The sequence below is a fragment of the Fundulus heteroclitus genome, chromosome 5 (assembly GCF_011125445.2).
Source record: "Fundulus heteroclitus isolate FHET01 chromosome 5, MU-UCD_Fhet_4.1, whole genome shotgun sequence".
NCBI classification, from domain to species: Eukaryota; Metazoa; Chordata; class Actinopteri; order Cyprinodontiformes; family Fundulidae; genus Fundulus; species Fundulus heteroclitus.
In genome coordinates this window covers 31,113,822-31,129,468 of record NC_046365.1, presented here as the reverse complement: position 1 = coordinate 31,129,468, position 15,647 = coordinate 31,113,822, and the positions used below count along the sequence as shown (strand labels likewise).

The following is a 15,647-nucleotide window of genomic DNA, read 5'->3' as shown; positions in this document are numbered from 1 at the left end:
ATAGATATGCCTAAACCATATATATATATCTATATATAGATATATATAGATATAGATATATATAGATAGATAGATATGCCTAAACCATATATATATATATATATATATATATATATATATATATATATATATATATAGATATATATATATATAGATAGATAGATAGATAGATATGCCTAAACCATATATATATATATATCTATATATAGATATATATAGATATAGATATATAGATAGATAGATAGATATGCCAAAACCATATATATATATATATATATATATATATATATATATATATATATGCCAGCTGTCCAAATAAATATGCTTCCACTGTGGTTTAAAACCTTTTCAGCAAACTGCTCGTAAGGTACAGGTGCATCTTCATAAATGTGAATATAATCAAAATGTTAATATTAAATTTAAAAAGAATTATATATATATAGACACATGTATCTATATCTATATATATATATATGTATATATATATATATATATACATATATATGTATAATATCTATCTATCTATCTATCTATCTATCTATATATATATATATATATATATATATATATATATATATGTATGTTAGGGTGGGTTTAGGTTAGGGTTAGGCATAAACTCTACAGTATAGAGCTAGGTTCAGGGTTAGGTCATGGCAAGGCTTGAAGATGAATTGAATCAAGGCACAGTCCTCACTTTGTCCATTCAACAAGGATGTGCGAGTGTGTGTGTGTGTGTGTGTGTGTGGGGGGGGTGGTGGGGGGGGTGGGGGGGGGGGGGGGGGGGGGCTGCATGTATAGCTATCGTTGTGAGGACCAAAACTTGACAGTAGACCAACACTGTGTGGGCCATTGGCATCGTGTGCCAAAGCTTAGGTTTAGGGCTACGGTGTGAACTGAGTTTAGGTTAAGTTTAGGGTTAGGTATGTAACCGTGACCTTAGGCTCAGAGTTAGGTTCAGGGTTAGGGTATACAAAGCAATAAAAATTAATGGAAGTCTATGGAAGGTCACTAACATGACTGTTCGGCTAATTGGTCTCTCAGTTGTTGGTCCTACGTGTGTCCTGTGTTGCCCTTTGATGGACTGGTGAGCTGTCCATCAAAGGGCAGGACATGGACTACAATTGTTTCATTCCACACATGAGCCAGAGAGAAAGTCAGAAGCATCTAAGGAAAAAAGGGACTGTCCTGTTGCTCAATGGTTCAAATGTAAGAGGGTTAACTTCGTGTGTGTTCCTTCTTTTCCGTTATTGTTGTTTTTTGTTATAATTCCACAAAATCATGCAGTATTTGCCCCCAGGCCACAGAACCTTTTCTCTTTTTTCTGTGTGTTCATGTGTTTTTTTGGGGTACCCTTGTATATAAACAGGGTCTCCTCCTGTCCTCTCCCCTTTCGGTTTCTGTTCTGCTGTGGGAGAGTTGCTGGATTAAACTGGAGGAGTCATTTTCATTTTCTATGTCCGAATAAACCAAGATTGACGCACCACGGCGGCTTGGTGCGTCATTCACAATGTACTGAACAGGTTGCCAGTCCATCACAGAGTGACACAGAGACAAGCAGGACAAAAAAAAACAACGCACACAAACGCACTAAGGGCAAATAAGCGTAGCCATGTCATCACAGTCACGTTATTAGGATTGTGGGGGGAGTACCCAGAGAGAAACCCACACATTAACAGGGAAAACATGAAAGTTCCAAGCAGAAAGAACACAGGAAGGTATTCAAACTCAGAACATCCTTGCTTTAAGCCAACAGCGCTAGTAACAGCATCACCATCTAACTTCATAATGCAAAACAATCTAAATTTTGCATTCAATTAAATAAAAGGATCAGTCAGGAAGAAGAGACCCTAAAGCCAACAATGCAGACGAGCTGAAGGGCGCTGCAACCTGGGTTTCCTCAACACCTCAGCAGCCAATTGATGCCCTCCAAACCTTGCTGCATTGATGCAGTAATGCAAAAGGGTCCTCACCAAGTATTGAGTGCGTATATTGTACAGTACATTGACATAGTTCTCAATTGGTCCACTTTTCACGAGTAAGAGTGTTTTTTATTGATCTAATGTAACTGTAAAATTTTCTGATAATATTAAATAGTTATTTTTTTCATTAGCTGTAAGCCAAGACCAAAGTCATCATCAATTATAATAAATTAAATTGAATAAAAAATTGACTGAAACAAATTCACTTCTTATGTGTGAAGCAGTCGTGATGAGTCAGCACCTCTCAGTCTGAGGCCATGGTTTTCAAATGGAAAAAGGTGGACTGCCTACTCTGGGTTGTGGTTCAGTCTCTGCCTCAAGCGGAGGAGTTTAAATGTTACATTCCATTTGTTGTCGGAACTCAGAAATCCCGGCTTCCGATCGGAAAAATGAACTAACGGCTGCTAACGTCGGACTTTCCCCTCAAAAAATGGCAGACATTTTTCAAGGCCGATTGTTGGATCCAATGTGGCAGCTCCTCGCATCAACAACAGTGAGCTGTGATGAAAACATGTTCATTTTACAGTTACAGTAGTAACAGTGCATTTAAAATCAAGGTTACATGTGGCGACTGCAACCCAAAGCCGAACAAATTAAAAGTGGTGTTTGCATGTGGAAAGTACAGCTTTAAAGGACATTTGTATGAGGTACTATGAACAAAACAACAGCTATCCTCACCGTCGCCATATTGGAATCCTAACTTTTTGTTTTTTTTGTTTTTATGTTGGAATCCTGAATTCTCCATCTATGCTAACTGCAACGCTGTTTACTCGGGTTTACCCCATTTTCAGCTCCTATTTTTGATTTCCGAGGCGACTGGAATGCAACAAAAGTATCTTGCCGTCTTATTCATGAGTGTTAGTAAGATGGAAAGAAAATGGACGGATGGATTCGGGCAGTGCTGCAGTAATGCCCTCACTGCTCTGGTCTGTTGTGGAGAGGAAAGATCTGAAACTAAAAGCAAAGGTCTCCATTTACTGGTCCAACTACATTCCGACCCTCACCTATGGTCATGAGATATGGATCATGACTGAAAAAAAAAACAAGATCCACAGATGCAAGCGGTTGAAATGAGCTTCCTCTGGAGGGTGGCTGGACTATAAAGCAGTTGAGGTTGGTTAGGCATCTAATCAGGATGCCCTTTGCGTGTCTCCCCTTGGAGATTTTAAGGAGGAGACCCCAGGGAAGACCCCGAACGAGCTGGATGATGTTGTGGGGGAGAGAGATGTCCAGGGTTCATCCCAGTCTCAAATAAGTGGATTTTTATTCAATGGATGAATAAAAATGTACTTATAAAAAGGTTATGTCATGAATAAGGCATACCCTTAAGTGTAATAACTCAAAATGGAGTTTTACAAACCATGTAATGAGATAAGATAAGATAAGATAAGATAGTCTTTATTGATCTCACAATGGAGAAATTCACTCGTCACATCGGCTCATACAAGAAGGTGCAGAGTAGGGAAGGTGCATTCAGTTATATACAGTGAATCTTCATATATACAATGGATCAAAAAGAATACCAAAAAATACAAAAAGAAATAGGAATGGGCATATGATGTCTTATTTACATTCATAGTGGTCTATATATATATATATAAACATATATATATACTTATATTCAGTCAGGCTGTTGATGTCACCACTATGAGAGCTTTGGAACATGCTCCAATATGGTAATATTATAATATAATATGGTTTTTACATTACTATGATGATGATGATGCATATTATTGAGTAGGAATGCTATTTATATTTCTAAACTATTAAAAGTAATAATTAACTATTAACTATAATAATAATTAATAGAATTTCTGCTGCACTTTACATTATTTGATCTAAAATACTGCAAATAAAACAACTTAAAAAAACAAAGCAATAATTAAAAGCATCAAAATTAAAAATAAATGTAAATTCTGTAAAAAAAAATTAAAGACGAAGTCTGTGGTACCCTCCGAGAGTCAGGGAGGGGGTTCCACAGACGAGGTGCAGCTGAGCAGAAGGCCATGTCGCCCATGGTGGGCAGTTTTGTCCCTGGGGGTTGGTGAGCATGTTTGAATTGTTTTTTGGCAATAGTCCTGTTTTGAGGAGATGAAAGCATGCAAGAGTTTTTCGGCATAGGAAAAAGAAAGTAATGGGCAGCCATTGGAGATGTTCTTGAGAAGAAAGAAAGGTCTTGTAGAGGTGTTTAAAGAAAGTTTCAAATGTAAGATGAAAGTCAAATCTTATACCTAGATTAGAGACTGAGGAAAGGGGAATGTTTTAGCCAGAGAGGATTATGGTGGTAAATAGACGAGGAGTGAATCTGATGCGGGGTACCATCTACAATGGATTCTGTTTTTGATGTGTTTAGTTGGAGAGGAGTGCTGTTCATCCAGGCTTTTACTTCCTCAAGACCGGTGGCGAGCTCTAGTGATAAACCTGCAGAGAGTCGGGTGGGGTGTCTGTTTTGATGCACAGCTGCGTGTCATCTGCATAAGAATTTTAATAATTCCTGTGGCAAGTGCTGATGTTACAGAGGGGAAGAACGTAGATGGTAAACAGAGTAGGTCCAAGGACAGACCCCTGAGGGACACCACAGGTGACTGTTTGAGTCCCGGTATTCAGACGGCGTGGCATTCCCTGTCAGAATAGCATACTGGTGGTTCATTTTCATATCTCCGTCTGTCAGTGTAGACTATTTTGTTGAAACAGCATACATTTGTGAAGTGGTATGCTGAGGGTGCTTGTTAGAAAATACAATTTATGAAAGGGAATGCTGTTTTGACAGGTTTTGACTTCTCTATCAGTTTAGGGGAAGATGCTACATGCTAATAACTTAATTCAATGCCAGAATTAATGCGTTAACAGGAGATCACCATAAACCAATTTGTGGCTCCAATTGCCAAAAAAAAAAAAAAAAGATAGGAAACTTTGATTTCTTACAAGGCATTCAATTAATTAATGTGTAATTAATAAACAATATAATACACATAAACCACTCGTAGTCAGAGGTATGCTGTAATGATGAATGGAGTTTAACGTATGCACAACTATGCAGGTTTCACTGCAGCACATGCGCATTAACCGAGGGTATGCTGTTTCGATGGGTATGATTAACCATCAGAACATGGGATCTTGCGTCCCCGATGAATGCATATACTCAGATTGATCAGAGATATAACAGAGGAACCATTCCAGAGCTGTCTCATTCAGTCCTGCAGAGTGCTGAAGCCAGTGCAGCAGGATGATGGGATCTGCAGTGCTCAGGTTCAGGAGGATCGGTAGGGAGGGAGGGCCAGCAGCAGCCGCCTATGTCATTAGTCCCCCTGACCAGAGCTATATTATACTAATTATAGTATATATTATAATAATTATATCATTATTTAGTAGGAGTTCTGAAGATATAATATTGAGATGCTGTTTCTAGGGAAGAATGCAGGATAATATGCCATTATGAGAAGGAATCAGGTGACGTGGAACTAAAAGTTCGTCACGATATTTTGTGGTATTTATTGTGATAATGATAAAAGGTTAATAAAAGTATTTAAAATTCCATTGGAGTCATTGTCTGGGGGAATGCTCATTTGGGAAATGCATCCAAATGGATAGAGCTCTATTTCCCAAACTTCATGCATGGTTATGAAATCCAGCCTGTGTTTTAAAAATAAGTAAAGTTGATATGCACTATCCTCAACATTTTATTATCTGCAGCAGATCCTGCTGAGCCACACATTTTGTAAGATGGACTCTGGAGGATCATTTAAGTGTCTCTGTTCCATGTGCACTGTGGAGTCCTGCTGCTTCTGCAGCTGTCTTCCCTTAGTATCATAACTATGACCCTATGTCAGTTTTTCTCTTTTTTTTTTTTACAGGCCGTCACGGTTACGTGTTTGGGACTACCTACCAAGTCAACACAACTTTATTTCTATAGCATTTTAAAATACAACTCAGTTGGGCAAAATGCTTTACAGGCCCTTAAAAGCTAACCATTTAAAATAGAAATAAATAAAAGCAATAAAAGCAAAACCTGTCACAATCTCCAGGTGTTTATGCTTTGATTTTCTCTTGTGTGTGTGTATTTTGACTGGATATTTATGTTTCCTGGATCGTGCTTTTAGTTAATCACACCGAAATGTTGGTTTATATTGTCTAGTGCTGTCATTTTAGTTCTTGCGTTGTGGATTAGTTAGTAGATTTGTTCTTAGTACTTAGTTGTATGCACATCTTCTAGATCCCTTCTGGGTTGCTCCTCCTGATTTTTTGTCGTTTTTGCTTGCTGTAAGTTTCTTTGGAGACATTATTGAAATCCCTACTTCATCATTATGTGGCATCCAAGGTCCTGTCTGCATGCTGGTCAAGCTAACACCTCACTCAATATGTCAAAAAACCACAACCCCAAGGTGGTCCAACCCCCATTCAGTTGATTGTGGGATGTAAAGAATAGGTATAGATCACTGAATGAAAGTAGAAGCTAAAAGGGGCATCTTATTGGAAATCCCAGCCCAAGCTTGAAAACCATAATCTGGAGGTCTCTTCCTGTTAAAGCAAGTTGTTCCTCTCCACTGTTGCCCTATGCTTGCTCAGGATGGGGGGCCTTCTATTTTCGTACGATAGACAACAATATTTGGATCCAACTGTACTTTTTTGATTGTTCTTGAATCTTAATCTGACTTCACTTACTTAATTAAATACAATTCTGCTGAAATGGACCCATTTGTTTAGTACAATACATGAATATGATATTTATTGTGTATTGGCCAATGTAAAAATAAAAAAATACTTTTATACATTAAATAAACTAACCAAAATCTTTTTTTATCCAAATATTTCAGGGCAGTTCTTTTTTCAAATTTGCAAATGCAAATTTAGCATTTGTCGAAGTAGATGACTAAATACAAAACACCGGATTTGTGTTGAGCATTTAGCTGTGTCTTTTTAACCAAAAGTCTCTGCCCTTGTGATTTAATAATATAAAAAAACTTATGTCGAAAGTGTTTTTCTTCTTTTAACTGTGGAGTAGTAAAACAATGTAATTTCAATCAGAAAAGATTACTCACAGATTACTGTGATTACTCCATGTGGATTTGTATGAGTTTATCATCATAATCAGTAATAAATCATACATAATATTAAAGTAGTAATATTTTCAAGCTGATTAATATTAGAAAAGGCCATTAAATCATCCAGTAGTTTGAAATGTAATTACGGTTATTATTTATTAGCTAAACAATCACAGACTACCAACCAAGGCATCAGGAGCTACAATATTGCAGAGAAAAATGCACAACAAATATAGAAATCATCTATGTTTTACAAATATAGAAAATATATTGTAAGAAAGAAATATTGATAAACACAAATAAAATATTGCCTCAATAGAGATGATATGATGGATTATAAGAATCCAAATTAAAAGTGATGAAATCTTGTCAGACCATGCATCAAAATAAAAAAAATACCTAAATTGAATTACGCCTGCCAAACACCCTAATGTCCAAGAAACACGTCAATATAGAGTAATGTATGGGATGAAATATTAATTTATTTGGGAAATAGCAAGACAGATACTTATGTCAGCCGAGTCAAATGCAGATTTTTCTTGCCGTGCAGGGTTATGATGTAAAAGAAAAAAATACCTCAACCAAGCAAAATAAAAAAAATAAAAAAACTATCATTATAAAATATTCATCCGTCATTAAAGGTGGATCATTTAATAAAAAAAATTTATTTAAACGATGATGACGATTTTAGTCTTTAGATTTTATGTCAGAGGAATAAAAAAAATACGCCCAACAGCGCCTCTATTGGTCAGAACCGGGAATTACATTAATTTGAGAAAGTGAAAGGTTGAGCAGCTTGTAAGTTATTACCCGATTTACCACGATGAGGTAGGGCCAAACACCAAAGCATAGACAGTAAAAAAAAGAAAAAGAAAAGTCACTACTTAAATAAAATGAAAGGTATAAAAAAAATGAAAGAAGCAGCAGAGGTGCAGCAGCCAACACTGCGCAGGTAGGCTAAACCTCACTCTGGATCTGAATGCGCGGCAGACCTGAAGCAAATCACATGTTGACGGTAACCTCACCTGTCAGCCCTGTTGTTCCGTTGATCAGGAGCCCGAAAGGAGCCGATATCCACACAGGCAGAGACGCTGACCGGACTGAAGGAGCTCGCGGGCTGCCGCCACCCAAGCATCCCCCCACTGTCACTCTCCTCTGCCGGGCTGTCAGTCACCCAGGAGCCGGAGCTTCCGCTGTTTGTGTTTGTGTGTCAGAGAGAGAGGGGGAGAGAGAAAGAAGAGAGGGAGGGATGGAGAGGGAGAAAGGAGGCAACAGAAAGAGATGAGTATTTTTGAAAGTACCGCAGAAGTGATGCAAAAAATCACGTTTCCTTTCAAGGTAAAGAATGCTGTGGTTTCTGATATGCATATTTGAATATATTAGTTAATCTAAGATCTGATTTACAAAGTATATAGTCCTTTACCGTTTTTTTTTTTTTTTACATTCTGTCATGGCATAACAACAAACTGAACCATATTTTAGTCATTAGTGATTCCCAATTGTATTTAGGTCTGTACTTTGACTGGGCCATTCTAACCCATCATAATGCTTTGATCCAAACCCTTCCCATGTAGTTTTTGGTAGATGTTTGTTGTCATCCTGCTGAGGTTTTGAGCCAATCTCAAGTTTTTGCGGACCCCCCAAGACTGCCCCTATTTAAATCTTCTCATCTTATCACATGACCCTGCTTAAGAAACGCACACCCTGAGCATGTTGCTGCCACTGCCATGTTTAACGGTGGGGATCGTGTGTTCTGGGTGAGGTGCTGTGTCACATTTTGTTTCTCATGTAGCGTTTTGCTTGTTGCTATTAATTTCAGAAAATTGGTTTTGTCATCAAAATGACTACATGCCCTGAAAACTGTGTGTGTTAAGAGCGTAACTTTGGATGAAACCCCAACTCCCCTTCTCAAACAGTCGATCTTATGTCCTTCCATTAGCAAACGCTTTTTTTGCATCCACTGATCCAGACTGAGACAAGTACTAGTAAAACTAATTTATCCCATGATCAGATTCTCCTCTTTTTGCTCTACTTGCGAGCCTCTGAAGCGTTAGAAGAACGGCTGTATTTATACTGACATGAAATTACACACGTGTAGACTATATATGGTAATTAGGCAACTCCAGAGCACCATTGGCTGAGGGGGCTTTCACTTTCATTCCACTTCCCAATTATTCTTTAATTTTTGTGTCTGGCTGTTACAGAAAACCCCGACAACATTCAGTGAGGTTTGCGGATGTAATCGGACAAAATGGGAACAATTTCAAGGGGTGTGAATACTTTTGGAACACTCTAGTTCTGTATATTTTAGCAAATCCATTAAAATCTATCTTTCGAAATTAGATAAAAAAATAATTATTATTTAGGTTTTGAGTATCTCTTAAGCTAGCTGATATTAGAAAGGAAAACATTTATTATTGTTATTCAAGTGTGAAATTGTAATCGGATGGTTAAATTGACTGATATGATGTCAATATGTATGAGAAAAATACACTAATATCTTCAAAATTACTGATTGCCTTCCTAAGACTAACAGTTGACATATACTAATGACAGAGGTTGTTTTTATTCTAAAAGCATACACCTCTAGGGTATTGATTGTAGATACTCAGTAGCTCACCATGTCTCCTGTCCGAGGCCAGAGTTCTCCTGAGGTGGAGGTTTGGACCCGTTGGCCCAGGTGAGGCTCCAACACCTGTCCCCTTCTCTGACCAATCCCAGTCCCAGTGTTTATCCATGATCACCTGTGTCTGGAAATTACATTGAAATTTATATGGATGCGGATAATTAATTATTGAATTAGCCTGAAAGAGAAGACCAGAAATTAAAATGAGTACTTTTTATTTTAAACACGCATAGAGCTGCACGGTGTTGCAGTTCTTAGTGCTGTTGCCTTGCAGTAAGATGCCCTGGGATTCAGATCCTGGCCAGGAGTCTCCATGCATGTTTGTATGTTCTCTTCATGCATGTTTGTATGTTCTCTTCATGCATGTTTGTATGTTCTCTCCATGCATGGGTTTGCACGTGTGCATGGTCTTGTGTCTGAGTGTTGCACTGTGATGTACTGCCCGTTGACTGCCTTGAGACAAGCACCAGCCTGCCCCCACACCCCTATGAGGATAAGTCAGTATAGAAAAATGGGTGGATGTAAACAGCTCTAACCATTTATTTTGTTTGAAAAATACATGTCTGAATATCCACTGAATGAAAATGAACCCGTAAGGCACCCGAGTCACTAAGAAAGAAAGAAAAAAGCACATTTCACAAAACATAAAATGTTTTTGTGCCCAGCAACCATGGAACAGGGGCTATTAAACAAGTCACTCGGAGGATTGGGCTGGCATTTTCTAGTCATCATGGTTTGATTTATCAATAAGTCTATTTTACATAAGTGGCCCATAATGGAGATTTATTTTGCTTTCAGCCTTCTCCAGAGCACACTATCAGCTACGCTTAGAGGGACAGATGTAGCCATGCAAAACACTTTTCTTGTGGCTATTTGAGGTCAGTCCTATCACCCTTATAAATAATATACATGTATATAAAAAAAAATTCTTTGTGTAGCCTATACGTCTTTTGCAAAATTCAAAGATATTGGTAGTTGGACTTGGTTAACATGCTCTAACAACCCAGATAACTGTTTAGACACATTGACAGGTAATCAGACATAAGGCAAAGTTGTTGCGTTTTTAGACGGACAAACTTTTGGAAGTCTCAGATTTAAGGTATAAGCAATTATCCAAACTAATTATGCTAACCAGTAATAGAAGACGCTGAATCCTGTAGAAAATAATTTCTTTGTTTTTAAATCTAAGAGAAGCCTTCTTTTACAGAAGCAGCTGTTTCACTGACACAGAGTGCAGTCGCCTCTCCTTCAAAAGTAAATAATGACAGACTGTCCTTGACAGGAAGGCAAAAAAAACCCAACTCTTTCTGAATATATTTCCTTACAGCTTATAAGAAGACAAATCTGAAAAATATCACATTTGTAAGTAAATTTGAAAGCTAAAAAAAAAAAAAAACAGAGATTGGCTACAAAAATCTGATTTCTGCACCCCTACCAAAGAGCAGAGTTCTGCTGACCCTCACCTGTTTTCACCAGATACACATCGTTACTTAAAGAATCACATCCAGAATTGCCAAAAGGAGCTTTATCTGCAGGATAGCTTGGATGCGTCTTAGAGATGCCATAAGGAGCTCATAGTAGAAGCTTTGACGTGTTCTGGGCACCTCCAAAGTGCCACTAGGGAGAGGGATGTCTGTGTTTTCCTTGTTGACTTGTTAACCAATCTCGAACAAGCGAGAAACAATGGATGGATGGACTATTAAGTAGATTGAAGCATTTCTGACAAATCTTATAAATATTTTATGATATTTTACAGTCCCACAGAGGGGAAACTTGTCTCTGCATTTAACCCATCCTTTAGGGAGCAGTGTGCTGCAAGGACTGAGTGGCACACAGGGAGCAGTCTGTGGTCAAGGGTCTTGCTCAAGGGCGAAGGTTGACAGACCGAGTTTCAAACCACCAACCTTTGTGGCTGTCTGTGGCATAAATACATTTCTGCTGGGTAATGCGTTGATATTAGGGTTTCCAGTATGCCAGTATTGAAACTCATCAGCTCTTGGGGTGGAACTCTGAAATCCACTTCACTTTCACCTGAGTCTTTCTAACATGCAATCAGTGACCTGTTTACTCAGACATCCAGCTAAAGCTTTCAGAGGGCAGTGAACAACTCAGCTGGTTTCGCACAGGACGAGGTGTGTGGGGTTCAGCAGATGTTACAGCCAAACAAAGATGCCGTATTATGGAAATGTATTCACACTACGTTGGCCGTACTCTCAGCTGACAGTGTGTACACGGAGCCATAAATGAGACGCATCTGCACCCAACAGCTTCCCGTACCAACAAGCTGGTGTTGTTCGGCTGCGGTGCCCCCAAGAGACAATGAGGTGAGAGGGAGGGAGACAAAGAGAGAATACTGACGAAGATGAACTTGACCTTTACGGTGTCTTGGTGAGGAGGGGTTGGGGGCATGTTGCTACTTATGAATCTATAATGAACCTGCACTGTATATGTGTATGTGAGAGTAACAGAGAGTATGGTAGAAGTCGGACTTAAAGAAAGGTCATCACACAATGGGGGCGCCGATACACTCTCATTATCTATCTATCTATCTATCTATCTATCTATCTATCTATCTATCTATCTATCTATCTATCTATCTATCTATCTATCTATCTATCTATCTATCTATCTATCTATCTATCTATCTATCTATCTATCTATCTATCTATCTATCTATCTATCTATCTATCTATCTATCTATCTATGTATGACAGTGGTGCAGTAGTTAAGGAGTTACTTTTGCAATTGGTGGGTAGCTGGTTGTCTCCGTTGTTGTGTCCTTGGGCAAGACACTTCACCTGATTTGCCTGCTGGTGGTGGTCAGAGGGTCCGGTGGCGCCGATGTATGGCAGCCTCGCCTCTGTCAGTCTGTCCCAGAGCAGCTGTGGCTGCTAACATAACGTGTAAAGTGCTTTGGTGTCATCGGACTTGATAAAGCACTACACGAGTATGTGATGGCTGCATTTACAGCCATCACATACATAAATGTGGTGACAAATACCATTTATGTAATTTAGTTTCTGTCATATAGGGTTTCATTTACAGAGTCATTTCATTATTTGGGATTTATTTATCAGCATAACACTGTATTTCAAAGTTAGTGTGCACATTTTGGTTTACCCTGTTTTGTAATGACTGAGTTTTTCCAGTTGCTCTAGTCCCTTGGCTGAGGAACCAGCCAGTGGCCAAGTGGCTGAGCTGATTTGGATTATACCACATCAGTGCTATGGGAAGAAAATGGGGTTTTGCTTCATTTGGGTTAGTTAGGTTTGTGTATGTTTTGCCCCACGTGTTTCTTTTGTGGACTGATCAGCCACTATTTAAGTTCCTCTTTGTTCCATTAAGGCAGGTCGTTTTGTTTGAGTTAGTTCTGTTACTAGTTATTTTTGGTAGTTTTTTGTTCCTTTGACCTCTTTTCTGGATCCATTTTGTACTTGCTACGTTTTATCTTTTTTTAGGTTAAATGAAAGAACCCTGTTTTTTGAAAATATACCTGTGCCTGACTGTCCTTGCTGCTCGGCCCATCACAAAGTACAAGCCATTTATCATATCTATCCAGTTAAATTTGCCCCCCTTCTCCCAGATTCCACCAAATCTGTATTTAACGCTAATTTTGAGCCAGCCCGGGTTAAATGTTACTTTTTTTTTACGTATGACCATGTCACACAGGACAGCTTGGTTTGCTGTCCTCATGTCGACTTTGAGTTTAATAGATTATACTTCAATGTTTCCATTTTATCATGTTGCTTTTCTCTTAATTTCTTCTGATAAGTGATCATTCTACAGATATTGTCTTCACAAATTTGAAATTAGCTCAATTAGCAATCACTGCTTCATCAAGGGGAAATTTTAGATAATAATGCCGCCGTATCAATTTATCCACTGAGTAAACTTTGTCTTTTCTCTGTTTTACTCAAAAAAGAGCAAACTTTTCTATATATTTTATCCATATACTAAATATTTTGTCTTCTACATGCTGAATACCAAGTCTAAAATAGCAGAGGTTCAAGTTTGTTTATTTATAACCGCATCCATCCATCCATCCATCCATCCATCCATCCATCCATCCATCCATCCATCCATCCATCCATCCATCCAACTGTACATCAGTCCATCCATCCAACTGTACATCAGTCCAACTAACCAGTAACCAATCAAACTTCTGTCCAGTCATATGTCTTATCATGCAGCCATCCATCCAATCGTCTGTCCGTTGTCCTAACCACCTACAGACTAACCATCCTCCCATCTGTTCCCCAATCTGTCTATGCATCGATGGAGTCCTTCATCTGGCCAAGCTGCCAACCAACCAAGTATCTCTCCATCCATTGGACCAATTGTTCATCTGCTCATGTGAAATCTGGTCAAGGCCAACTGGGCTCAATAGTTTATTATGATTGTAAAAACTCTATTGTGACACCAGGCCTGGGGAATACTATGTGCTTAATCCACAATGAAACATACTCTCCATCTGTGGTTGTTGTTCCTCACAGATGTGTTTTTTAATTAGTTTAGTATTAAACAGCAGGTCAAAAGGTAATTTTCTCTAACCAAGCCAGCACCTTGTTACTGTAGGAAAGGATCAGGTGTTAACTAAACCAATGCATACCGCAAGTCTCACGTAAAACAGCTAAACAGCATGTAGCTGTGACCTAATCTTTATATAACAGGAAATCATTTTGGATGAGATTGCTTATATTTGCATAATGCCCATTACTGTAATTGACAACATGTGAGTCCTTCTCTCTATTGAGATACAGACAGGCTGTTGTTACAGCATGTAATTACACATATCTGACATAACATTATGAGCACACCCAGTGGTGTGTCGATACCCTTTTTACTGTCAAAACAGCCATGACCCGTCGAGGCAACCGTGTTCACTGGACCTCTCCAGGTGTGTTGTGGCACCTGGTAGATCCTTTAAGTCCTGTGAGTTGTGAGGTGGGACCACCCTGGATTTAATGTATCTGTCCAGCACAACCCACAAATGTTTGATTGGATTGAAATCTAGGGAATTTTGAAGCCAAGTCAACATTTCAAACTCATTGTTGCGTTCCTCAAATGATTCCTGGACCATTTTTGCTTTTTGACGGGGTCCATTATCCTGCTGAAGGAGGGCACAGCTATAAATAATACCTGTTTTCATTGAAAGGGTGTGATCTTATATGCATGGGCTGCTTACTGGTATCAGAGTATACCAAGGTATAACGCTGAAACTTCCTGCCATGCATTTTATTAGAATTACTCAAGTGTTCTCCAGCTGCTTGAATATAGCACCTGTTGTGCCAGCTGTGCACTGCCAGTCAGCTGGCTCAAAGGCCACAGTTCTCTATTGCGTTCAAGAAATGCAAATTCAGCTGTTTGGAAATACCTCTGCTCATGAAACACATAGAAAATCTCAATATAGAAACTAAAAGGGTGTAACCATCTTCTAGGGCCACTTTTGACAGATTTTGATAACTGCAGAGCTACTCTGCAAGAATTGTACTTTTGGAAACACTCTGACCATGTTGACCACTCATCACCAGATGTGGCCCTTTGTCAAACTCGCTCAGATGTTTGTGCTTCCCCATTTTTATTTCATTTAATTGCTTTTAACAGATCTTTTCTGAGGCTTTTTGGGGGACTCTCAGTGCAAAGACCCATTTAGGTACCTCTGACATGTGCAATAGTGATAATTATTGTTACTCCCGTCACCTGTTAGTAGCCATTATGATGCGTTTAATTTGTGTAAGCTATCGTTGCTGTTTTGAAAACAGAGAATAAAAAGCAATCTGAAAACATTTTCAACAAACGGGGTTGATTAGTGGATTTGCCTAACCCTGCAGGAATAATTGATTATAGCAATCTTCTTGATGGGCTGATTCAAACCTATTGTAATTCAAATGCAATATGACTGAGGTGTTTTATGTGTTTTATGCCGTGTGGCACATCATGTGTGGTGTAATTCATCTAGTAAGCAAGCAGCAATGTTGCTGTGCTTTAGTGGTGAAGGTG

The 15,647-nt window shown here is 38.7% G+C and overlaps 1 protein-coding gene across 1 annotated transcript in view; it reads right to left on the bottom strand.

Moving 5' to 3' along the window:
- The window catches only part of LOC105919340 (axin-1), a 31,991-nt gene extending 22,211 nt beyond the window's left edge, over window positions 1–9,780 (bottom strand). Inside the window, exons 1-2 of the mRNA XM_036137413.1 lie at window positions 9,642–9,780; window positions 8,047–8,214 (exon numbers count right to left, since the gene is read on the bottom strand). The gene's annotated coding sequence lies outside the window, so the exon portion shown is untranslated. The remainder of the gene's footprint in view (window positions 1–8,046; window positions 8,215–9,641) is intronic.
- Window positions 9,781–15,647: the final 5,867 nt, after the last annotated feature.